Consider the following 27,931-nt stretch of genomic DNA (forward strand, 5'->3'; position numbering starts at 1 on the left):
ACACACACACACACACACACACACACATATATGTTTCCACCTTCAAAGAAGGTGAGGGAGGAGAGTGCCACAATTACTTCTCTACGATCACAACAATGCACATGTCACATACTATTGTATATATGTACATGTTGCCACCTTTGAGGGAAGGTGAGGGAGGAGAGTGCCACGATTGCTTCTTCTTAGCCGCAGCAACGTGCGGGTCACATACTAGTACTATACTTATGCAGCTTAAAAATTTGAAACAAGCAGAAGACATCCACTTGTCATGCATTGGTTCACTTCACAAAAGTTTAGACCAAACATCTAATGTAAAATGCAAAAGTGAAGGGTAAGATTTGACATGCATAGGGAAATGAAAAGCCTTTCAAAAAGTACAATGTAAAGACCAAAGACTTTCAACTATACATAGAATAAATGTATAAATTTAGTTTCACTCCACCTAGGCAAGTAAACATAATTTTGGTGGAGATTTTGTTATTTAATAGAAATTTGATTTTTAATGATATATTTGGCTTTGTTTTATCAAGGGGCTTTTTTCAATACCAATATTGATACCTTTTATAAATTTGTGTAAGTTTTTATCTTTAAAAGCGGTTGAGAAAAAGGAGAAGGTTCGCATGTCCGCGAATCAATTTAGGTCGGTCTCGCTTTGAGGGCATGCATTCAAAGGTAGGGGTTGTTATCTACATTAGAGAGAGAGAGAGAGAGAGAGAGAGAGAGAGAGAGAGAGGGAGAGAGATAAATTTTACGATTAAGCTCATGGGGACTCCTACTCACTAGGGACACCCTTGCCTTGAAGACATTGTTATTTTCTTAATATAATCATGTATTTTCAAAAGAGTAGCTAATATTTTTTCCATATAAAACAAGAAAAATGTCTTGAAATGGGTAAAATGTTTGAAAAAAAACAACCCTAACATTGGCATCTCAAATGGGGAGAGATATTTCCCAATTGGCGGGCCTTTTATCAAGTCAGAGTTATTAAATCTTTTTTATCTTTTAGAGTTAAACATGTGCCACCCTAAAAAATCTATAAAATTTCTATATTATGATGGACACACACACACACACATACACACACACTAACTAATGTCAAACATCTATCTCTAGAAAAAAAGGAGAAGGTTTGACTGTTTGTGAGTCGACTTCATTTTGTATCGCTTTGGGGACATGCATGCAAATGATAGGTTGTTTTACATGTCATTGGCCATGAGAGAGAGAGAGAGAGGGAGAGAGAGAGAGATATATATATTTTACGATTGAGCTCATGGGGACTCCTACTCACCAAAGACACCCTTGCCTTTCAAATTTCCAAGACATTGTTATTCTCTTAATATTATCATGTACTTTTAAAAGAGTAGCTAACATTTTTTCCCACACGAAACAAGAAAAATGCCTTAAAATGGGTCAAATATCTAACAAAAAACCAACCCTAACATTGGCATCTCAAATGGGGAGAGAGATTCCCAATTGACGGGCCTTTTATCTGTTGAGAGTTATTTGATCCTTTTTATTTTTGAGAGTTAAACCATGTGCCACCCTAAAAAATCTATAAATTTTCACACACACACACACACACATATGTATATATACACTAACTAATGTCAAACATCTATCCCTAGAAAAAAAGGAGAAGGTTGGTCTATTTGTGAGTCGACTTCATTGTGTACCGCTTTGGGGACATGCATGCAAATGATGGGGTTGTTACACATGTCATTGGTCATGACAGAGAGAGAGAGAGAGAGAGAGAGAGAGAGAGAGAGAGAGAGAGAGAGATATTGTTCCATCAAGTTCATGGGGACTCCTACTCACCAACGGGACCCTTGCCAATTTCCAAGAAATTATTATTTTCTTGGAATTATAGTGTATTTTTGAGAGAGTGGCTAACATTTTCTCCCATAGAAAACAAAAAAATACCTTAAAATGGGTAAAATGTACGTAAAAAATCAGCCGTGACACTAGCATCCCAAATGAGAACAGAGATTGCCTAGCTGACAGGCCCCTTCTATTTTATCCCCTTCTATTTTTAGGAGTTAAACTATGTGCCACCCTTTAAAATTCATAAATTCTCTCAATTATGACGAGCCTAAGTATATCTATATATATATATATATATATATATATATATATATATATATATATATATATATATATATATATATATAAGAGAGAGAGAGAGAGAGAGACTCACTACCCGGTGCCAACTTCTAAAGTTATGAGTTATTGTGTGTGTGTGTGTGTATGTGTGTGTGAGAGAGAGAGAGGGAGAGAGAGAGAGAGAGAGCTCTACAAAAATTGACTCGAGAAGGATCGTGTGTGGGTGTATTTTCATCCTTCGAGCCAGCAGTGGTGTTTACGAGAGTTAAACTATGTGCCACCCTTTAAAATTCATAAATTCTCTCAATTATGACGAGCCTAAGTATATATATATATATATATATATATATATATATATATATATATATATATATATATATATATATATATATATATATATATATATAAGCGAGAGAGAGAGAGAGAGAGTCACTACCCGGTGCCAACTTCTAAAGTTCTGAGTTATTATGTGTATGTGTTTGTGTGTGTGTGTGTGTGAGAGAGAGAGAGAGAGAGCTCTACAAAAATTGACGCGAGAAGGATCGTGTGTGGGTGTATTTTCATCCTTCGAGCCAGCAGTGGTGTTTACGCGCGAGAGAGAGAGAGAGAGAGAGAGAGAGAGAGAGAGAGAGAGAGAGAGAGAGAGAGAGAGAGAGAGAGAATAAGAGGTTGATTCCTAGACGAGGGGTGGAGGAAAGCGTTGAAGGCGAGAAAAATCAAGCGGAAGACAAGCGAACCCAAGGTGGGGTGTGCCAATCCGAAGAATCCAAAGCGAGGGAATAGGTGGAAAAAAGGCAAGCAAACCCACGTCGGTGTGTGCACAAATCCAAAGTGGAACAAGCAAATCAGAGGTAGCAAAGGCGGAACGAGGAGAAAAATCTTGATGATATTTGAAGGTTTTTACCCTGAATTTCTCTAGGATTTGTGCTTGTTACCATATACATGTGGTAGTGATGTGTGTGAACACACTAGGACCGCCGGGGCATTTTTTCCCTCTTTAGGAGGTTTTTTCCCCCGAGCATTGTATATACGCCCACCACTCTAGGGCTATCTATCTTTCCATTGCACACTAAGTAACACACTCTCTATTGTGTGTCTTGAGCTTCATTCGTCTTCTCCAAGCTGTGTGCGTTTCTCTGCAACCCTAATTCCAACAATTGGTATCAGAGCAGGTTGCGTCCTCCCGAGCTTAGTCGCCAGTTGCTCCAGTACACGCCTGCTCACTTTCTTCGATTTCAGTGAGCTTTGGCGAGCATTGACAGGTCGACAAATACTTTCATTTCGCCTCCGTTTCCACTACAGGCATGTCTGCACAGGCAATTTCGTCATTTTGTGCAGAAATTCTGTCAGTGCCGTTTTTTGCATAACAGGTGCCTTTTAGTCTTCTACGGTTTGTGCTATTTAGCACGTGTTGTTCCCGCTCCGTTTCTCCTATTTTCGGGCAGTTTTCACATCAAGTGCAGCATATACCATGGCTGACAACAACAACACAGATGTGTTCAAGATGTTTGCTGCTGCTGAGGACAGGTTGGATGGGGACAATTACCCTATGTGGGCTTATATGATGCAACATGTGCTTGTGTCAAAGGGTGTCTGGAATATTGTGCAGGGCATTGATGCACGTCCTGGTTCTAAGGATGTAGGCGATGTTGAGGATGTTGCAGGTCTTAGTGCAAGGATTGCTGGTGTTAAAGTTGTTTTGCCTACGACAGAACAAGCTCGTTGGGATGTTAAGGATGCGCAGGCTCATGCATTGGTTGCATTGTCTGTGAAGCGCACCATTGTTCCTCACATCCGTTCTGCAAAATCTGCAAAACAGGCTTGGTATATTTTGGCTGGTCTTTATGCAAGTCGCAATGAGGCTAAAATTGCTTTGCTGCGTAAAGAGATGGAGTCAAAGATTATGCATGAGGAAGATGATATGGACACTTTCCTTGCTAGTGTCAAGGATATCAATGAGCAACTTATTTCTGTAGGAGAAGTCATTTCAGACAGTTCCCTTGTGCAGACTGTTCTTGATGCCTTACCAGATTCTTACCAGACTTTTGCTAGTACTTAGAGACTTATGACCCAAGGAAATCCAGAAGTTGTCAAGTTTGATGCATTATGCACATTGCTGTTGCAAGAGTCACTTTCCAGAAAAAACAGGACTAGACAGCGTGCAGTTGAACAGGCTTTTATTGCTTCTCAGAGAAAGGGTGGTAACAGTAATGCAGCCACTTCTTATGGTTCTGCTACGAGTGGCAAAACTTATGTTCCTAATGCTTCTGCGAGGCAGCACTTCTTCTGGCAATTCTGGTGATAAGGGCAAAAAGAAGATGCGTTGCCATTATTGTAAAGCTAATGATCACTTGATCAAGCCGTGTCCTAAGTTGAAGGCCAAAGAGGCTAAGAAGAAAGAGGGTGGTTCCACTGCAAATGCTGGTTCCACTACAAATGCAGCCATTGTTGAGTCTTCTGTGAAAGGAGACTGTGTTGCTGATGTTGATGCAGAATGGGCTTTTAGTGCAGAGTGCACTTACAATCCTGTTGTCCATGATGAATGCTTGTCAGTTGCTGCAGATTCACATGTGTGGTATTTCGACAGTGGTGCTACAAAGCACATTACCTCACATCGTGAATTGTTTACCTCTCTTGAGTCTGTCCCTCATGGGAATTCAGTCACTTGTGCCAACAACGCCTCTTATCCAGTTCAGGGAGTTGTAAAGATTGTGCTCACTGCTACTAATGGCAGCTCCTTCACACTTGTTGATGCACTCTATGTACCTGGGATCAAGAAGAATCTCTTGTCTGTATCCGCTTGCTAGACTTGGACTTGTAGTCAAATTTTTGGATGACAGATGTACAGTTCATGATCTCAGTTTTGGTGATGAAATTGTTGCATCTGGCCTTTTGTGCTGTGGGCTGTATAAGCTCACTCTGTATGACAAGTGTGGACAAAATTTTGCAAATGCTGTTGCAGATTCAAGGGCTATTTCAGATGCAAAACTTTGGCATGCACGTTTTGGTCATCTGAATTTTGCCAGTTTGCTGAGTTTGTAGAAATCTGATATGGTTGCTTCTTTGCCACCTCTTGAAGCACCTGTCAAACATGTTTGTGAAGGTTGTATTTTGGGTAAGATGCAGCGTTCTAAGTTTCCAAAGGATGGTTCAGTCCGGGCCACATGCAGGTTGCAGCTTGTGCATAGTGATGTTTGTGGGCCCATGCAAACTCCGTCCTTGGGCAATTACCTGTACTTCGTGACTTTCATTGATGATTACTCCAGGCATGCATGGGTATTTCCGCTTAAAGGGAAGTCCGAAGTTTTTATGTGCTTTAAACAATTTCTGGCTATGGCTGAAAATGTCTCGAAATGTACTATGGGCACCCTCCATTCCGATCGAGGTGGGGAGTATATGTCTCATGAATTTAACGCATTTCTGGCTAGTCGTGGGATAAAACACAAATGTACAGTGCCTTATACACCTCAACCAAATGGTGTTGCTGAGAGGAAAAACAGGTCACTGACGGAAATGGCACGATGTATGGTCAAAAGTCAAGCTTTACCGCATTCTTTTTGGCTTGAGGCCATCATGTGTGCCACTTATGTACTAAACATGTGTCCTACGAAAGCTTTGCAGTCTATTACTCCATATGAAGCATGGCATGATAGAAAAGCTGTCATAAAATCTAATATCTAACCAACCCAAATGATTTTTTCATATTAAATTGATCACTTAATGTGTGAGAATAAACGAGAACAAATGTTAAGATATAGATATGTGCTTATAGATCTATCTCAACACGGGGCCAATAGTAAAGGGGCCCAAATGGGAGATGGTCTATCAAGAGCAAGGCTAACCAATGGAGCATAAGACCTTAGGGTTAGCTTCATTGAAGACCTCCAATAATGTGTGTAAAAGTCCTTTGACCTTAGGTAAGCTAGGGCTGAGCTTGAGGTGGGAACCCGGCCCAAGCTCAAGGTGCTTGTCGTGCTTGAGGTGCTTGTCCTGCTTGAGGTGCTTGTCATGCTTGAGGTGCTTGATTAAGATGCTTGAGGTGCTTGACTGGCTCCATGCTTGAGGTGCTTGACTTGGTGCATGATTAAGGTGCTTGAGGTGCCTTGAGAAGCTTGCCTGAGATGCTTATGGGAACACCCCCTACTTCAAGTGCTTTGTCATGCTTGATGACTAAGGTGGTTGAGCTCCTAAAGTCAAAAGCATCCCTACAAGAGGGGGGGCGAGCCCTTTTCCTAGGGATTAGAGAGAGAGAACACACACTCACACTCACAAGGGAAGCCCCAGCTTGAAGAGGCAGCAAGGACACATGTTAGGTCCCTACCCATGTTACCTTCATGTGTTGCTTGAAGCCTATTGGCTAGGCTTCAAAGGGGTCCAATGATAAATTACTTGAATTATCTAATTGATTTTGCATTTATCAAGTCCTCTCTCTCAAAGGGAAAGGGGGACACTTGTCCCAAGGCTACCCATGTTGCTTGTAATGGCTCCTGCTTGTGATTGGCTAGGCCTGGAGGGGTCCAATGAGCTTCAAGCATGAGCTACAAGGGGGGGTCGACCCAAGAAAGCTAGGGGGGTGCTTAGGGGGTATACTCACCCACACAAACTCACAAGCACTCTCATTGTGTACTATGCAAAGGCAAGAGCTCCCTCTCCTTCTCCAAGCAAGTAGAGGTTGAGAGCCTACACCAACACTCTTGGCTATGGAGTGCAAATCCAACCAAGAGCCATGCTTCAATGCTTAAGCTTGCCATCTCCTTCTTCTTCATTACTATGCTATTATGTATGCTAGCAACAAGAGTATGATAAGTGAGGAACTAATTCTTTCTCCTACAAAATGTTTCTTCTTCCTCTTCCCTATCCTCATTCCTTGCTAGCTCTCTCCACCTTCGAAGGTGTTTGAGGTCTTGGGACTGAAGCTTGGGATAGTTAAAGCTTTCTTCAAGTTTATGTTATGTTTGTGATGCATGAAGCCTTCCATCTTCATCGCATCACCTAGGTCACAAGGAACACAAAGACTGTATTGTAACAAGTCTCTCTTTAAGGGAGAAATCATAATACAAATGCCTATTGGAGGGGGGACCGGCTCCACATAAATCCGGTCCTCAACTGTTGTCATGTTCTCTAAACTCTCTCTCTTGCAAAAGTATTGTCTATGCCAAGTTAACTAATTGCTATGATTATGTTGCTATCTTCAAGTATGTCAACCCGCTATGCTCACAAAATCCTTTCTTGAAAGTACTCTCATTAAATTCCGCTACTCTCACATATTAAGGTAAATTCCATTACATTGGTATCAGAGCATTTGGTTTCTCTTTTCTTGCTTAAGAAGAGAGGTCCTTAAGTAGCCTATAAATGGTTGATGTTGTTAATTATAATAGAGTAAGTGGAACTGGGATCTAATATCGGTTTTGTTAAGCCCACTATGTGGGGGATGGTGCACACCTCGGGAGCTTTGGACTTAATAATGGAGTCTTTTTAGACTTGCCTACGGCTTTACCATTATTGAGCCATAAGAAGTCCGAAAGGAGCTAGCCCTTGGCAATTCCGCTATGTTAGACCTACTCCTCTACTCTCTATAATTAACCACTTTGAGCCGTGGGTGTAGATACTTAAGAGCCGATTTTCAAAGGCTAAGAGGAGTGGCAACTAAGGTTTTGTATTGCCAAATCATACACTAAGTATAAACATAAATTTTGTTAACATGGCTGACAATAATCAAGAGAGTAGAATGAACATTGATAGCTTTGATTTTGCACATGAAGGTGCTAATGATGATGCTCCTATGTTTGTGAATTATCTCGTCACTAGGTTGCAACAAGCTATGGGCAACCCTGTTTTGCAAGCCGAAGTTACTCAACAACTTCGTGCTTATGGAATTTCCCTTCCTCTCCCAGAGGAGAGAGAGCTTAGGAGGCCTCTTGAAGAGACCCCCAAAAGAAGACTCTCTCCCATTCGAGAGGAGGAATCCAAAGAGAAAGAAAGCAATGACAGTATAAGTTCTTCTGAAGATGTGGCTCCACGAAGACGGCGGTCTAGACGATCGCCTACTCCTCCCAAGAGGAAAAGAGCAACCTATAGTCCTTCTCCTCATCACTCTGAAGGCAAGAGAGGAAACAAAGGAAGAAAAGGGTTAGGAAGAGGTCACCCTCTTCTCCTTCTTCTTCACCTTCCTCCTCTTCCGATGAAAGTTATGGCTATTCTCCTAGAGAATACAAGAGGGGAGGACATCGCAAATCATTTCCTGCATGGCGAAGGTCACAAAAGCTAAAGAAGTTCAAGGAGGGAGGAAAGAGTATCTCTTTTCTCACCTACGATGGCACCTTTGGTGCTACTGACAAAGTGTTGGCCTTCATCCAACAATTTGATGCGGCCTTTGGGGACGAGGGCTTCACAGAGTCCTCCAAGCTACGCCATGTAGCTATGCACTTCCAAAAATCTGCTCGTCAATGGTGGGCTAGCCTTCGTGGCAATGGAGAAGCCCCAAAGACATGGAAAACTCTACGAGTTTCCATCATGAATCAATTTCTTCCAAGTGATACTAAAGATTAAGTTCTTACCGAATGGCGCGGCTTGAAGCTTCTCTCTCATGAGTCTATCAACAAGTATGTAGACAAGTTTTGGGATTTACATCTCAAAGCTACCGTCTTTCAAAAGATAGACTTTGCCGAGCAAAGACATCAATTCTGTGCGGGATTACCTGAAGAGATGGCCGAATACATCAACTCTCAACGGCCCGGTACTATTACCGAAGTAATCCACCACACCATGGTTGCTTCACGCATCAATTTCCATCAAGGGGCTAGACGTAATGTCAAGCCCATGGAAAACAAAGATAAAAATGATGCAAAGGGGAAATCCAATGCTCAAAGTAATTCCCAAGGCACTTCCAACAACAACAACAACAACAACAACAACAACAACAACAACAACAACAACAACAACAATCGGTCCAAGGAGAAGGGAGTTTACAAAGGTAAAAACAAACTTTCTCCTGAAGAGCTTGAAGCTTTTCTCAAGGACCATAAATGTTTCAAGTGTGGGGAGCAAGGACATGGCTATCGTTCTTGCCCCAAGAAGAATACTCGCAATGAGACTCCTAGGGCTTCCACCATCGAAGCTCCAAAAGAGGATGCTCATTGCAAAGGATCATCACTCTCCTATGCTTGGGGAAAGGTAAGAGAGCATGATGCCTTCATCTTGTTTGACCCTGGCTCTACTCTCAACTTCATATCAATAGAGTTGGCCACCAAGTTGGGCATTCAAGCTTTTGAGATGGGAGATATAGTAACAACTGATGCAGCTTTCAAGGGACAACAAGCCTCCGTTACTCCCTTGATTGGGAAGTTGAGGCTTCATGTCCAAAGCTATGTTGACAAAGAAGATTTCTTCATCTCTCCTCTCCAACATCAGGATGTTATCCTAGGGGCACCATGGTTTGATCGCATGGCTGCCAACATGAAGTTCCCTGAAAGGAGAATTTACTTCACCTACAGGGGAAAGAACATGTATATAGATGCTAGTGAGCGTGGTCGCACTATTCCACTTGTAAATCCTCTTTCTTTTGATAAATCAATGAAGAGCTCAGTTTCTGCGTACATGATTTATGTCAAAGAGTCTCTAAAAGCTAATAATGTTTCATCAAATGAAAATGATAGGAATCAAGAAGAGTTAGACTTGTCTACTTTTCTAAAAGGATTCCAAGATGTGTTCATCGATGATATCCCTATGGACCTACCTCCAAAACGAGGGGATGATGACCATCGTATTGAGCTCCTTCCAGGAAGCTCACCGCCTAACAAACCTCCTTATCAAGTCTCACAAGCTCAACAAGAGGAGATTATGAGGCAAGTACAGGAATTGGTAGACAAAGGGATGGTGAGGCCTAGTTCCTCTCCCTTTTGTTCTCCAGTCCTTTTAGTGCAAAAGAAAGATGGTACATACCGTATGTGTGTGGACTATCGAGCACTAAACCATATCACTATCAAAAATAGATTTCCCGTGCCTCGGGTAGAAGATCTGTTTGATAAGCTACAAGGCTCTACCTACTTCAGTAGGATTGACCTTAAGAGTGGCTATCATCAAATAAGGATAGTGGATGAAGATATCCGCGTTTCGCACAACATTTGGTCTTTATGAATATCTAGTCATGCCTTTTGGCTTGACTAATGCACCAGCTACTTTCAATCGTCTCATGGAGAAAATTTTTAGACCATATCGTAAATTCACTGGAGTGTTTTTTGATGATATCATCATCTACTCCAAATCTTTGGAGGAACATAAGCAACATCTCCAAGTGATTTTTCAAGCCTTGAGGGAAAACAAACTTTTTCTCAACCAAAAGAAAAGTGAATTCTTCCTTCAAGAGATTCAATATCTAGGTCATATTATCTCTCACGATGGTATTCGTATGGATCCATCAAAGTTAGAGGTAATAAAATCATGGCCTAACCCAAGGAATCTACATGAGCTAAGAAGCTTTATTGGTATGTGTGCATACTATAGACGCTTCATAGCAAAATTCTCTCAAGTAGCAGGACCACTTCACGACTTAACAAAGAAGAACATTAAGTTTGTATGGACTGCTAAGGAGCAAAATGCTTTTGAAAAACTCAAAGAGAAGCTTACTTCCCAACCAGTCCTCGTGCTTCCGGATCTCTCAAAGCCATTTGAGGTCCAATGTGATGCTTGTGGTGATTGCCTTGGAGCGGTTTTGCTTCAAGAAGGGCATGCCATAGCATATGAGAGCCGAAGGCTCAATAGTGATGAACGAGTCTTGGGCATTTATGAGAAAGAGCTTTTAGCTGTTCTACATGCCCTAGACACATGGAAGCACTACCTATTGGGGACTCCATTTATCCTACGAACCGACCACCAAAGTCTCAAGTATTTCATGACGCAAACCAAACAAACAAAAGGTGGGCTTTTCTTTCGCAATTTAACTTCCATATTGCTCACATAACTGGTAAGCACAATCAAGTTGCCGATGCACTTTCACGACGACCAAAAGTTAATGCGGTGTCTATAGCTACTCACAATGATCTATCCTCTATGATAGATGAGTATGCTACTGACCCTGACTTTAGAGACATAATGTCATCCCTTGCTTTGGGGACGAAAGAGGAACCATTCACCTTGCAGGATGGTTATCTTCTCCACGGCAATAGGCTATGTGTTACCCATTCCCTTCGTGAGAAGGTTATGTATGAATCCCATGCTCCTCCATATGCAGGGCATAGAGGTATTCAACCTACTCTCTGAGGAGTAGAGACATATTTCTATTGGCCTACCATGAAAGTGGACATACAAGAGTATGTTTCAAAATGTGTAGTATGCCAAAAGACCAAGTATGATAGAGGGAAGCAACCTGGATTACTCCAGCCATTTCCTATTCCAAATTCACCATGGGAGAGTATATCCATGGATTTCATCTTTGGATTACCCAAGTCTATCCATGGGAATACATGAATATGGACAATAGTCGACAGGTTTAGCAAGCAAGCACATTTTATTCCTGTCAAAAAGACTATTAAGGCACATCAAATGGCAACTCTCTTCATATCTCAGATTTTCAAACACCATGGATTACCCACATCCATCGTGTCAGATAGAGATCCTAGAATGACCAGTAATTTCTGGAAAGGTCTCTTTGAAAATCTAGGAACAAGATTGAATTTCTCTTCGGCCTATCACCCACAAACGGATGGCCAAAGTGAGATAGCCAATCTTACGATACTCGATCTACTCAAGACTTATGTTACCGAAGTAGATCAACGCTCACAATGGGAAAAGTATTTACCTCTAGTAGAGTATGCCTACAATAATACTGTACATACTTCTATGGGGAAAGCACCTTTCGAGATCATAGACGGAAGACCTAAAAGTCCCTTGCTACTCAAAGTACATGGGAAGATCTTCGCCGCCGATGAGTATAGCCGTGACCTACAAGAATCTTTTCAAAAGATTAGGGAGGCTATAGCCATCTCTCAACAAAGGCAAAAAGCTGCTGCTGATAAGCACAGAAGAGCCTTAATGTTCAAAGAAAATGATTGGGTCTTACTCAAGTTTCCTAAGGCTCGATTAAGGCAAACGACGGGCAAAAATCCTACGGGCCATCAAAAGTATTATGCTAAACTAGCAAAAAGATACTATGGTCCTTTCCAAATCTTGAAGCCCATTAATGAGACGGCTTATCAACTCAAGTTGCCCAACCATTGGCTTATACACAATGCCTTTCATGTAAGCCTACTTAAGCCCTACAAAGGAGAGCCACTATCTGAACCAATTATTGAAGACCCTCCCGAAGTTGAAGACCAAGAAGAGGTGCTACAACCTGAAGCTGTCCTTCGGCATGAAGACAAGGTACTACGACATGGTAAGATAATCCGACGGTATCTTATTAAGTTCAAAAATTATCCTTTTGAAGATGCTAGATGGATGCAAGGAGTACAACTTAAGGATAGTATGAACCTTGTCAATGCTTACAATGCTACATTAGAGTAAGCAAATGTACAAATTTCTTTTAAATGACTCATGTTTTTGTCTTATATGACTAGTCCTCTTTTTAATTGTGCACAAATTTAACTAGTATGCATGCTTAGAATCATGTTTGTGATGACGACGTCTCTCAAACACCAAGTAGAATTTGTCACTCTACTTTGGGAGAATGAAATGGACTAAAGAGCAGACATGCTTGCGGCAGCGATGTCTCCCAAGCACCAAATGGATTAGTCATCCATCTTGGAAAGATGTCGTAGGGTAAAAAAGGGATCCTCTACCCGCTAAGTACGATTGACTAATAACTAAGGCTTTATCTCTTCTACCTCATAGTCGAGGACGACTATGATTTCAAGAGAGAGGTAATGTCATAAAATCTAATATCTAACCAACCCAAATGATTTTTTCATATTAAATTGATCACTTAATGTGGGAGAATAAACGGGAACAAGTTTTAAGATATAGATATGTGCTTATAGATCTATCTCAACACGGGGCCAATAGTAAAGGGGCCCAAATGGGAGATGGTCTATCAAGAGCAAGGCTAACCAATGGAGCATAAGACCTTAGGGTTAGCTTCATTGAAGACCTCCAATAATGTGTGTAAAAGTCCTTTGACCTTAGGTAAGCTAGGGCTGAGCTTGAGGTGGGAACCCGGCCCAAGCTCAAGGTGCTTGTCGTGCTTGAGGTGCTTGTCCTGCTTGAGGTGCTTGTCATGCTTGAGGTGCTTGATTAAGATGCTTGAGGTGCTTGACTGGCTCCATGCTTGAGGTGCTTGACTTGGTGCATGATTAAGGTGCTTGAGGTGCCTTGAGAAGCTTGCCTGAGATGCTTGTGGGAACACCCCCTACTTCAAGTGCTTTGTCATTCTTGATGACTAAGGTGCTTGAGCTCCTAAAGTCAAAAGCATCCCTACAAGAGGGGGGGCGAGCCCTTTTCCTAGGGATTAGAGAGAGAGAACACACACTCACACTCACAAGGGAAGCCCCAGCTTGAAGAGGCAGCAAGGACACATGTCAGTTCCCTACCCATGTTACCTTCATGTGTTGCTTGAAGCCTATTGGCTAGGCTTCAAAGGGGTCCAATGATAAATTACTTGAATTATCTAATTGATTTTGCATTTATCAAGTCCTCTCTCTCAAAGGGGAAAGGGGGACACTTGTCCCAAGGCTACCCATGTTGCTTGTAGTGGCTGCTGCTTGTGATTGGCTAGGCCTGGAGGGGTCCAATGAGCTTCAAGCATGAGCTACAGGGGGGGGGTCGACCCAAGAAAGCTAGGGGGGTGCTTAGGGGGTATATTCACCCACGCACACTCACAAGCACTCTCATTGTGTACTATGCAAAGGCAAGAGCTCCCTCTCCTTCTCCAAGCAAGTAGAGGTTGAGAGCCTACACCAACACTCTTGGCTATGGAGTGCAAATCCAACCAAGAGCCATGCTTCAATGCTTAAGCTTGCCATCTCCTTCTTCTTCATTACTATGATATTATGTATGCTAGCAACAAGAGTATGATAAGTGAGGAACTAATTCTTTCTCCTACAAAATGTTTCTTCTTCCTCTTCCCTACCCTCATTCCCTACTAGCTCTCTCCACCTTCGAAGGTGTTTGAGGTCTTGGGACTGAGGCTTGGGATAGTTAAAGCTTTCTTCAAGTTTATGTTATGTTTGTGATGCATGAAGCCTTCCATCTTCATCGCATCACCTAGGTCACAAGGAACACAAAGACTGTATTGTAACAAGTCTCTCTTTAAGGGAGAAATCATAATACAAATGCCTATTGGAGGGGGGACCGGCTCCACATAAATCCGGTCCTCAACTGTTGTCATGTTCTCTAAACTCTCTCTCTTGCAAAAGTATTGTCTATGCCAAGTTAACTAATTGCTATGATTATGTTGCTATCTTCAATTATGTCAACCCACTATGCTCACAAAATCCTTTCTTGAAAGTACCCTCATTAAATTCCGCTACTATCACATATTAAGGCAAATTCCATTACAAAAGCCTTCTATTGAGCACATGCGTGTTTTTGGCTGTTTGGCATATGCTTTGGTGCCACAAGTGAAGCGCAGGAAATTGGATGATAAGGCTGTCAAATGTATTTTTGTTGGTTATAGTGCTGAAATCAAAGGTTACAGGTTGTATCATCCACAAAAAAAACGTATTCTGGTTTCTCGGGATGTAGTGTTTGTGGAAGATTCTGTTCAGTCCTTGCTGTCATGTACTAGAGACAGTAATGTAAGCTCACAAGACATTTATGACACTTTGTTGCCTCTTTTCAGTGGTGGAAATACGAATGTAAGTTCCAATGAGGCAAATGTACAGCCTATGGGGGTTTCTGAAAATGTTCTAGATTAGCCTATTACTGATGCAGATGTACATGATGTACTTGATGAGGAAAGGGCTGAAAATGAGTAGGCTAGAGGTATGCCAAAATGGATGGTGCACACTTTGCGTGACAGTAAATTGGATGCACCTTTGTCTAGTCGTACTCGTTCAGGCTCTCGCCATGCATCTTATGCATCAGATTGTTATGCTTTGGCTGTGTTTAGCTTACATGATGTTGAGGAGCCTCTCTCTTTTGATGAAGCACAGAATTCAGAAAATTGGATGGCTGCCATGCAATCAGAATATGATGCACTTATAGAAAATGACACATGGACTTCATGTGATTTGCCTCATGGCAAAAAGGCCATTGGTACGAAGTGGGTTTACAAGTTCAAACGCAAGCCGGATGGTGAGATTGATCGCCATAAGGCTCGACTTGTTGCAAAGGGTTATGCACAGCAAAAGGGCATTGATTATGAAGAGACTTTTGCTCCCACTTGTCGTATGACTACTGTGCGTTTTCTATGTGCATTGGCAGCTCATTTTGGTTGGGATATACATCAATCAGACATTGTTACTGCTTTCTTGAATGGTGACATATTTGAGGAAGTTTATGTAACGCAGCCTCGCGGTTTTGTCATAAAAGGACAAGAGGACAAAGTGTGCAGATGTAAGAAGGCTTTGTATGGGTTGAAGCAATCTCCTCATGCTTGGTATGAGAAAGCTGACACTCATTTGGTTAAAAGAGGCTTTTGTAATAGTCCAACAGAAAGCACATTGTATGTAAAGCGTGAGGGTGATGTACTTCTCATTGTGGTTCTTTATGTTGATGATTTGATGATCACTGGACCAAATGAGAGACATATTGCTGAATTTAAGGCTGATTTGAATGCTACTTTCAAGATGAAAGATTTGGGGCTGTTGCATCATTACTTGGGTATACAGTTTAAGCAGTGTGATGGTGGTATTGCTTTGTGTCAGAAAAGTTACATAGAGACATTGCTATGTAAGTTTGGACTTGAGGATTACAAACCTATTGCCACTCCCATGGAAACAGGTTTGAAGTTGAGTCTACATGATGCTGGCGATCCTGATGTCACTCTTTACCAAACTGCTATTGGCTGCCTCATTTATGTATGCAACACGAGGCTCGATGTTCAGTTTGCAGTCTCACAGGTTAGCAGATTTATGCATAGCCCAGGGTCTAAGCATTGGCAGGATGTCAAGAGCATTTTCCGCTACCTTAGTGGCACTTTACATCTTGGCTTGTTTTATCCCAAGGGGGGATCATTGCCGCCAGACTTACATGCTTTTTCGGACTCAAATTGGGCTGGTTGTGTCCACAAGTGGTTTTTGTTTCATGCTTGGCAGTTCATGTATATCATGGTTGAGCAAGAAGCAACCTACTGTGGCCACTTTGAGTTGTGAGGCTGAGTACCTTCACAGCTACAGTTGAGTGTGTATGGCTCAGACGCCTTATGGATGATTTGGGTGTTGGACAGGACATTGCCAACACTATCTACAATGACAGTCAGAGCGCATTGGCAGTTGCGAGAAACCCAGTTTTTCATGCTCGCACAAAGCACATTGAGGTGCATTACCACTATGTTAGGGAGAGGCTCTCAGCAGGAGAGATCAGCTTGGCTTATGTGCCAACACAGGACAACCTTGCAGATCTTTTCACAAAGGCATTGTCTCGCGAGAAGCTTGAAGCTTTCCGAAAAGCTTTGGGCTTACTCCCCTTTGTGGACTGATCATGTCCTCAGGGCATGGCACTTCCCTTTACTCATGTGCCAGCTCTCGTTCACTGCATCACTCGAGGGGGGATTTATTACCATATATGTTACCAATACATGTGGTAGTGATGTGTGTGAACACACTAGGACCGCCGGGGCATTTTTTCCCTCTTTAGGAGGTTTTTTCCCCCGAGCATTGTATATACGCCCATCACTCTAGGGCTATCTATCTTTCCATTGCACACTAAGTAACACACTCTCTATTGTGTGCCTTGAGCTTCCTTCGTCTTCTCCAAGCTGTGTGCGTTTCTCTGCAACCCTAATTCCAACAGTGCTAAGCTTGGGTTTTTTTCTCGCCTTCCAGGTATAATTTATGGCTAAGTTTCAAAATTGATTGGTAGGTTACACTAAACCTAAGTTTACTTTGAGCATTCGCTTACAATACAATGCTTTTTTCACAAAAGTTTAAAAACCAACATATAGGAAAATTTGTAGCAAATCAGACGAGCAAAATCAATGTGAAAGACAAGTGTTTTTGCTAGGGAACCCAAGGCGGCATGCACGAATCCGATGTGATGAATAAATTTGAGATGGAAAAAAGGGGGAGCGAACCCAAGGCAGCATGCACGAATCTGAAGTGGCACGAGCAAAACCGAGGTGGCAAAGGCAAGAGGCAAATAAAATTTACACTAAATTTCTTTAGGCTTTGTGTTGAACTTGGTTTTTTTCTTGCCTTCGAGTTAGAATTTTGTTGCTAAATCTATATTAGCTTCAAAAGAATACAATCCCGTCACGTTAATATAAATTCTCTCACTCACAATTGTGAGTATAGCAAAAAAAAAGAGAATTTATGGCTAAATCTCAAAATGTATAGGTAAACCTAAGTTTACTTTGAGCATTTGCACACAATACAATGTTTTTTCAAAAAAGTTTAAAAACCGACTTATTGAAAAATTAAAGGCAATTCTGCTATGTTTCATGAATGATTTTTCCCTAAAATTTGTAGGTTTTCTCATCTCTAAAACTAGAATTTAGAGGTGGATTTCAAATTTTCATATGTGAGAATGCACAAAACTTGTGTTTTTCTTTCAAGCAATCTGATAGCCACTCATATACACAATGCTTCTGCTGAGACACTTGGTAAACATGCATATGAAAAATTTTAGAGGCAATCTACTTCTACTATATGAGCATTAGAAGCTGTGTATTTGAAAACAAATCCAAGGTTTAACGTTGAACACAAGCAAAACCGAGGCAGAAGGTGAGTGAACCCGAGGTGGCGTAATCGAATCCAAAGCAACACGAGGAATCCGAGGTGGGAGGGCAGATTTAGATGTGAATCTCAAAATTTATATGTGGAATTCTGGTAAAATCAGGGTTTCTTCTCACCTTCAATTAGCATTTAGAGGTAAATCTCAAAATTTGTACGTAGGATTACACTAAATCTAGATTTTCTTTGAGCATTCACATACAACTTCTATACTATATATAGTGGAGCTTAAAATTTTTGAGGAAGGCCCAGAGCATCCACATAAACTATTAGGTGACCTTATTTTTCTTTCATTTCTATAACATTTGAAGGTGCCGTTGGTGCATAAGTGTACATGAACAAATAGTGTACACGTACTAACCTACTTATGCATCGTATGATATGATAAACACTATTACCATACTTGTGCACAAAACATAGATAGAGATGCAAGCAAGTGTGGTATCTATAGAGAAACATAGACGGAAGGGCCAATCACATTCTTGATATTAAAATAAAGTCAACTCATCTCTTTGAAACTTGAAGCTCTCTTGCTACATTGGAAACTATGAGCGCTAATAATTTTTTCATAACTCCACTCTTAGACATGAAAAGTTTTATGATTACACATTGTACCAGTTATGGGAACTCATATTTAAAAACTTGCTTACTTACTCAGTTTGTACTTTTGCATTTGGTAGCACTTCTATCAACCCTAGGTAGACCAAGGGGAAAACGTCCTTCCTACTATATAGTAGGTTATGATGTGCACTATTGCCATGCCTTGCTCTTACAAGAAAGAAGCAAGGATAGAAGCAAGTAAGAGAGTGGATTCAAAACATTGAATCCAATTGTGTTCCCGTTGTTGAAACCAATTCTATTGAACCCACTCCATTGTTGAAACCAATTCTATAGAATCCAATCCATTTTCAAACAAAGTTTTATGATCACATCGAATTCTCTTAACTTTCAAATATTTCACACCATGCTAACTTATCTAAGCTATATAATCAAGCTTCGTAGCATTGCTAGACCCAGACACACAAAAGGGAGGACTCTCTCTCTCTCTCTCTCTCTCTCTCCAACCTAATAGAAGTTTATTGAACAAGGGCTAACAACTCACAAAAAATAATTTCTTTGAGTCTAGCTCCCAAGCTTGGTATTAAAAAATGATTTGCAGCTACATATTCATATTTGTTAGAATTTGTCAAGAGGTCGTGTCATGCATCACTTTTAAAAATACAACAGACTATACATGTAGAATAGAGTATTGATGGTGTTCCACTGGGAGGAAAAGATAGCCCTATGAGAATAGTGGCCATGTTTCTTTGGTCGCAGCAACGCGCTGGTCACATACTAGTTTGGTTTAAAATGTAAAAGTGAAGGGTAAGTAGCAAGTACACTGATGGTAGAAAATGAAAAGACTTAGTTTTGACTTCTAAGTTGTGTCAAAAAGTCACAATACTTAGTACTATATAAATATTTATATTATTCAAACTCTTTAGTAAGACCATGGAGTTTCACTCCGGCCTTCAATTTTGAAGGGTATCACTTTTGTTTTTGGAAAGGGTGGCTCTACTTCGTAGTTTGGGAAATTAACGAGCAACGAAATGTGCCACATGTCGATAAGTTGGTCCACCTCGAACGTACGTGCGTGCGTGCGCACGCGCGTGTGTGTGTGTGTGTGTGTGTGTGTGTGTGTGTGTGAGAGAGAGAGAGAGAGAGAGAGAGAGAGAGAGAGAGAGAGAGAGAGAGAGAGAGAGAGAGAGAGAGATGTAGTACATCGCAGGTCTGAGAGAGAGAGAGATCATGTTTCATTTTCTACGGCACCATCGTGTGTGTTGCAGGTCTGAGAGAGAGAGAGAGAGAGAGAGAGAGAGAGAGAGAGAGAGAGAGAGAGAGAGAGAGAGAGAGAGAGAGAGAGAGAGAGCCAATCCCATTTAGTCCTGTTGAGGAATGTTATGTTTATTTCTGTTCGAAAGAGAGAGAGAGAGTGCCATTGATTGTCCTTGGTGATTGACAGAGAATGCTACCCCCCCCTTCCCCGTCCCAAACTCGAGCATGAACACAACCCACCACTTACTTCATGTACAACTTCTCAATGTTGCCGCAGCAGCAGGCCTCATGTAGTCTCCTCTATCAACACCCCTGGCTACCAATAGCTGATCTGCCACGAGCCCCACATTCAATAAATGTCCCACTGGCCACAAGTGCTTGCTGAGCCACCTACTCCTCTATCGCTGCCTATCCGCCACCCTTGATCCCGACAAGCTCCATTTTTGCCTAGCTACAGCCCTCCATACCATGTGTGTGTGTGTGTGTGTGTGTGTGTGTGTGTGAGAGAGAGAGAGAGAGAGAGAGAGAGAGAGAGAGAGAGAGAGAGAGAGAGAGAGAGTCCCACATCCGTTTCCACACTTTCTTCGTCTTATTTTGGCCAGTCAGCGGATGCTACAATGTTGAGAGCTCCAACGTGACCATCTAGGCTTTTTAGCTTTCCCAAGTTTTCACATCTTGAACTCCTAATATAGGCAAGAAAAAAGGGGTTTTGCAAGGGGACAGGTGGCATTGCCTACTGCTACAGTGCTCATGGCAACGATCGTGCAAGGCGGGTCTTCCATTCAGTGTTTGGGAAAAAAGTGTCTCAGCTTAATATCATGTCGTTTTCAATTTCAAAAATTCCAGTTGAGGGCAAGGGGAAAAGGAGAAATCCGGCCCCAAAATAGAGAAAAATAGTGTAAAAACCTGCAAAATAAACCTACTTTTCTAAATTTCCTCTTGGAAAATTAAGTAAAATCAATTTTGTATGTTTGAAAACGTGATTTTTCTAGAACATTGATGTGATTGCATTGGAGGATGATCATTGCCAGTCGAGGGTATTGGCCTTGGTCTTGGAGTTAGCAATCCTTTGCTCATTTGGATCCTCCTTGGTGTTGAATACCTAATGTGGGCCCTTTGCCTCCCCCTAGAAATGATGACTCCGGTCTCTTATTGTAGGGCTGCCGCCATGCATGTGCCTCCATTGTAGGAATGCCTCCATGTCACTTTGCTTACATTTAAAGCCTGGTCACTTTGGAACGGCTAAATAGCCTTCTAGCTTTGTTTGCAAGTCAAGAAAAACCAGTGGCTTTTAGAAGATAAATGCTTGATTTGACTGAGTGATGAGACTGATCTTAAGCAGGTTCTTGCTAATCGAGAGGGCCACAAAAGTCAACCATGCGAAAGGCTATGCCCATTTCAAGGCTCTTAACTACCACGATTAGATAGGTAGAGAGAGAAGAGCTGGCTCGTGACCGGGCAAAAAGCAGGCTCGCTGGTACACGTGACCAAGCTTTTCACCTTTCACATGCTTCATTTTAATAGTACAAACTAGACATGCATCCTGAGAGAGAGAGAGAGAGAGAGAGAGAGAGAGAGAGAGAGAGAGAGAGAGAGAGAGAGAGAGAGAGAGAGAGAGAGATTTTTCTTCCTGCTGATGTGGTTTGAGACCCGTTAATCTTGAGACCGACTAATCTCGACTCTCAGCTATTAAGTTTACGCAAACCTTATCCAATCCAAACATTGATGGCAACAAGTCGTCATGTTGCATAGCAAGCTAGAAGAGAGAGAGAGAGAGAGAGAGAGAGAGAGAGAGAGAGAGAGAGAGAGAGAGAGAGAGAGAGAGAGAGAGAGGAGGAAGAAGAAGAAGATCACAAGAGACCTAAAAATTTTAGTTGATGAAAGTCGATTCTTGAACTCAAGGGCTTGCATGCTCACATACATATACAAGGAGAGGGGGACACAGTGGCCTCAAAGGTTAACGAGCGAGAGAGAGAGAGAGAGAGAGAGAGAGAGAGAGAGAGAGAGAGAGAGAGAGAGAGAGAGAGAGAGAGAGAGAGAGAGAGAGAGAGATCTTCCTTAAAGATCACAGTGACCTATGGGACTGAGTACAACATGTAACATGCTTGAAGACTATGGATATAAGGGTGGCCACTGACAAGTTGAATCCATGAGGTGGCTAGGAGAGAAAGGTACGTAAGCCATGGTATGGGCTAAAAATGTGGGTAAAGCAAGTTTGATGTGATCAAAACTGAGCACCCATGTAGGGTATGATGATCGCACTCTCAAATTGTTAAGGGATATAATTCGCGTACAAAAAGAGACTCTCCTCCATGTAGTGCCTCAATGCTCTGTCTCACATTTAAGGGAGTGGGAGCTAAGCCAAATGGTTGCTATGGTATAAAATATGGGTAAGTGCAAGCATGTGAATGGTTGAATATAGTCTTCTCTCTCAAAGAAGAACATGCATGTGTGTATGTTTCTCTCTCTGTGTGTGTGTATTTTGCAGCACGCCCTTTGTTTTAGCATGATGCCCAAAACTCTTGCAAGTAGAAACGATTGAGTGAACTTTTTTGCTTTCATTGCCCTCACATTTTAAGGTAATGGTGTCCAAATGTACACAAAAAAACAAATTGCTCCTTATATTACTAAGCTTATGGTCAATTGCATGAGAACTTAGCATCCATGCGACGAGTCTTGGTAGATGCAAGTGTACATGTTAGCTAGATTGAGTGGAATCCAACCTGTAAAATTTGAAATTTACCCACATATAGAGACAAAGTTGCTATAGCCATGCAATCACCCCCAGGTCACACACCCATTAGTGCCTTTGAGAAGCAAACGACACACTACCAATGGCAAAGTTTCTTCTACTACTATGTGGTGTAATGTTGGCATGTTGAGTCATGGATGGTACATGCATCCTAAGTGCCAACAGATAGCAGTTAATGATTTAGTTGACTGTGATGCCCCAAATGCAAGACCAAAACTACACGAGAGAAGCATGGGAGAGTTGCTATCATGACCAATGCCTTGATTGGTAAAGATGGTGAGAGGGGATGCTAATCCATCTAAAGAATTCGTCGTTCAATGTAAACACTATATCCAAATAAGGATACTTGCTCTCTATTAGTCTATTTAGGTCCCATATCAATTGTGTGAGGGAGACGTCTCTAGCCTAATCGCAAATTTTTTGCCTCCTTAGAGAGAAACATAGGATGTTGACATCATGCAAAGGGAGCCCATTACTTAATTCATTCCCAAGAGACCTCAAATTGACCTGATAATTCTTGAACTCAACAAACACACGCACACACATAGATAGAGAGAAGGGTGTGCAGGTAGGGGGGAGGGACAAACTTACCATGATTAGGAGGAGTATGTTGGAGCTTGGCATGACCAACTAGAAGGAGATTTTTCCTTGGTCAATCCACAAGAATGTGGAGAGTAACTACACTTCATTAGTTGTTCGATCTTACACTTATGTAGACATAGTGTTGATCCAAAAGATAGATTTGTGCTTGGTTGATGTGAATGTGGAGGGCATTTAGACCTTCTGTGTTGTCATACATTGTCATCTACAAAGTAGTTATAGTGGTGGTTGATGCACAAGTGTATTAAAGAGCTATAAAAGCTCACATGAGACTCATAGGCATTTTCCCACATTTGCCCTCCTTGTGAAGGGAAGGAGAAAAATGGTTGCTTCAATTGACGAACATATAGCCACGGCAACACGCAGGTCACATACTAGTTAGTCTATTATCTCAAGTTTCAAAATGTGAAAGAACTCTTGGGATTTGTGGAGCCACCCATTATGCTAAATCTTTATCATTTAACGTCTAAGGCCTTCAATGTTCATGCTTTCAAAGGCAGCCCAAAATCGTTTCCTTGGTAATTGAGCATTCATCTTATATTCCAGAACTCAAGACATGTTCATCATTAGATTTACAGATTTGTTCATTCAAATGGGTGCCCACTATCTTATTTCAACCAAATGAGCATTTTTGATCTATCAAAAAATGCTTAAAAATACAATTCAATTTTTTTTCTATTTTAGTCAGCAAAAAGAGAAGGCATCTGTATAGCCTTTGCCCTTTGGGCAGGCCAAAAAAGGATACATCCCTTGCCTAAAGTTTGAACCAGAAAAAGTAGCCTTTTTTTTTGGCTCAAAAAGTAGCCATCTTATAAATGATTATCTTAGTCTATGACCTCAAAGTGCAAGACCTTCTAAAAATAAAAAGACCCAAGTCTTGGGATTTGTGGATCCACCCATTATGCTAAGTCTTTAAGAAGACCATTATTTAACACTTTCCAATTTTTGCATATAAAATCACTCAAAACAAGTGATAAATCACAAGTCCTGCTGCCAAGAGAAAGAGACATTAGTAAAACTTAGGAAAAATTATCAAAATACCACTCTAATTTGTGGAAATTCCCAAAACACCCTTCTAATTTCAAACATTCCCAAAATATCCTTGTATCTACTTTGGATTGTTCAAAATCTTTGTTCCTTTTTGACAATTAAGATTTGTTTTTGAGTGTTTAGCATGCAATTGAAGTTGTCACAAACTACCTCACAAAAAAGGCAACTATGTCCAAAAATAATGAAGCAATTTATCTTCAAAACATACATAACCAACCCAAATTCTAGTTTTCGCATCTTGTATGATAGACAATCAGTCTGCTCATGAAAATTTGCAAAATTTTTGTTTTTGGAGAAACTCACAACCAGGGGCATGTTGGAAAATTTGGAAAATTTGAAGGACATTTCGAGAATTTATGACAAAATACTTGGAGTAGTTTGGGAATTTTTGAAATTTGAGGGGTATTTTGGGAATTTCCACAAATTAGAGTGGTATTTTGGTTATTTTACCTAAAATTTAAGTTTGAAACACACTCTCTCTCTAGCTAGCTTGCACACAGACACAGATTGCTGAATCTCTCTTACATAATGATGCCAATTTGAAACATTATGATGCCCGTTCGAAACCCATTGAAACTAGGCAATTTAGTCTTAGTGATTAAGTGCACATGACACCCAATGTTGGGATAGTGATTAAACCTGAAAACACCAAGAGATCATTCTACAAAGACAACCAATGGGAAATTTGATAAAACCGGTAGTTATACTCATTGATGCTTTCTATACTTCATCTATTTATGGTACATGATCCAATCTTCAAGCAGTAGAAGCCCTTTGCTTTGAATACATTTTTATCCACCGCCAAAAAGTTGACAAAAACATTGGGCTTGCTAGGGCCTATCATGAGAGAGAGAGAGAGAGAGAGAGAGAGAGAGAGAGAGAGAGAGAGAGAGAGAGAGAGAGAGAGAGAGCTACGTATTCAAAGATAAGGAAGAAAAATGAAGAAAATAAATTAAATCTTTGCAAGCTCCGATGCCACCCTTGCACTCAACAAAGTTGACAGTGGACAGATAGTTACTATGGAGATCAAGACTCTCACAACATACATGGACTTCAAGTCACAACATACATGGACTCCAATGCTGCATTTTTCACTTGCAATGAGTCAATTAAAGCAAGCTGAAATGACTCCATGCATTTTTTTTGAACTCTACAAAGTAGAACCATTAAAAAACAATCAGTGCTTGTGAGTCAAGCTGTAAAAAGCAACCAAATCCTGCCCAATCATGAGAGAGAGAGAGAGAGAGAGAGAGAGAGAGAGAGAGAGAGAGAGAGAGAGAGAGAGAGAGAGAGAGAGAGAGAGAGAGAGAGAATGCTTCAGAGTAGATGCAAACCCTACAAGTTGTTCACTTCATATCTGACCATGGCATCTAAATCTGCTTATCCATTGCCCTAGCCCATTCAGCATCACAAAACAACTCTACCACCAGACAACCTTAAAGATAATGCAAATGGAACTTGAGTCGGATTCTTGTGACTAGCCCGTTTCCATTACAAAATAGAAGTCCAGTATGAATCCTCTTGGAATGCTCCATTCGCCTCAATCATCCTGCATAAATATTTTCCTACGCATATGAACATATTACAAATTGCCCAGCAAGGTTTGCAGAAGACTTGCAATGCATCACAAAGAGGCCACAAAGGCTACTCCTGCAAAGCATCAGCTATCATCTAATCACTCACATTAATTTGAATTGCTTTGTAAATACACTCACTATACGTTATTGGGCTGGCATTGCGAGCAATAAGAACAAGCTACAGCCTTAGCCTTGGAGCCCTGTGCTTCCCTTTATCCGACACCACCACCTGCTTGGTCCGTCACTCAAGCTTTTTGTCCACCACAACTTGCCTGCTGCTAGTGAAGAAATAAGGTGCATCCCAAGTAACCATCCTGCAGACCAGTTTGCTACAACTCTCTACAACCTTGGCCCACACTTCTTTGATGAGAAGGCCTCAGCTAACGTCAGATATAACTATACAACTTATATTTCTAAATGCCGAAAAGCGCACCTGTGCACACACACAAAGAGGTGTTTAACTGTTGAAGACTTATGTAATCACATAGGGTGAGGGTCAATATTGATCCTGAGGGGAGAGAGTAAAGAGCGTAGTAGTGTCCTGTTACAAATGTCCATACTAGCATTTTGTTTATAGCCCTTCGGACACAGCTCGTACATCCTTCTCTCCCCATGAGCCGCAATGCGAGGAGGTAGCTACGAAAATTAAATCGGAGGCAGCTCATTCCCTCTCTTCCTCTTGATCTGTTTGGAGCTTGTTTTCATGCCCTTTCCATCCCCTCCTCTTGACCTGCCTTGGGCAGATCAACTATTGCCATAGGCCGGAAACTTTCCATACTACATACTGCATGTGTGTTGTAACAACAATATTATCAGAAGTGTGATACACGGGGTCACCATACCTCAAGCTCGTTGTTTATTGTGTGGAGGTGCTCAAAGCTGACAAAGATGGCACCTTCAACATCGTTACAAAGGAAACGAAAGCATGCTAGAGAGAGAGAGAGAGAGAGAGAGAGAGAGAGAGAGAGAGAGAGAGAGAGAGAGAGAGAGAGAGAGAGAGAGAGAGAGAGAGAGAGAGAGAGAGAGAGAGAGAGAGAGAGAGAGAGAGAGAGAGAGAGAGAGAGAGAGAGAGAGAGAGAGAGAGAGAGAGAGAGGTTCCATCTCTTCAGCTTCCTCATTCGATCTTACCCTTGCAATGGCCGTTCCACGTGCACCGTTAGCAAAGAAATCTCCAAGAAGACATGTGTTGCGGATATGGGAGACGTCGTCTCCGCAAACTTGATCTAAGCATGCACACTACTTCATTTTTGTGCACAATAAAGAAAAAGAGAGTCTTATAAGACAAAATTTTTGTTCATTTGAACATTTGTACATTTGCTTACTCTTGGGAAGCATTGACAAGGTTTAGGTTATCCTTTAATTGCATGCCTTGCATCCATCTAGCATCTTCAAAAGGATAATTCTTAAACTTAATAAGATATCGTCGGATAGTCTTACCGCCTCTTAGTACCTTGTCTTCATGTCGAAGAATGGACTCGGGCTGCAGCACCTCTTCTTGGTCCTCGATCTCCGATGGGTCTTCAGTAGCTGGTTCTTGAGGTGGCTCTCCTTTGTAAGGCTTTAATAGGCTCACATGGAAAGCATTGTCAATGAGCCACTGATTAGGCAACTTGAGTTGATAGGCCATCTCATTGATTGGCCTAAGAATCTGGAAGGGACCATAGTACCTTTTTGCTAACTTAGCATAGTACTTTTGGTGTCCCGTAGGATTCTTGCCTGTCGTGTGTCTTAAGCGAGCCTTCGGAAATTTTGAGTAAGACCCAATCATTTTCTTTAAAGGCTCGGGCTCTTCTGTGCTTGTCAGCAGCAGTAGCCTTTTGCCTTTGCTGTGAGATAGAGATAGCATCCTTAATCTTTTGAAAAGATTTTTGTAGGTCTCGGCTATACTCATCTGCAACGAAGATCTTCCCGTGTACCTTAAGTAGCAAAGGACTTTTTGATCTTCCCTCAATTACCTCAAAATGTGCTTTTCCCGTGGAAGTATGTACAGTGTTATTCTAGGCATACTCCACTAAGGGTAAGTACTTCTCCCATTGGGATCTTTGATCTACTTCCGTTGCATAGGCTTTTAGTAGATCGAGAATTGTTAGGTTAGCTATTTCACTTTGGCCATCCCTTTGCAGGTGATATGCCGAAGAGAAGTTTAGCCTTGTTTCAAAATTCTCAAAGAGACCCTTCCAAAATTACTGGTCATTCTAGGATCTCTATCCGAC

The sequence above is a fragment of the Adiantum capillus-veneris genome, chromosome 10 (genome assembly GCF_014529385.1).
Source record: "Adiantum capillus-veneris isolate H3 chromosome 10, ASM1452938v2, whole genome shotgun sequence".
NCBI lineage: Eukaryota > Viridiplantae > Streptophyta > Polypodiopsida > Polypodiales > Pteridaceae > Adiantum > Adiantum capillus-veneris.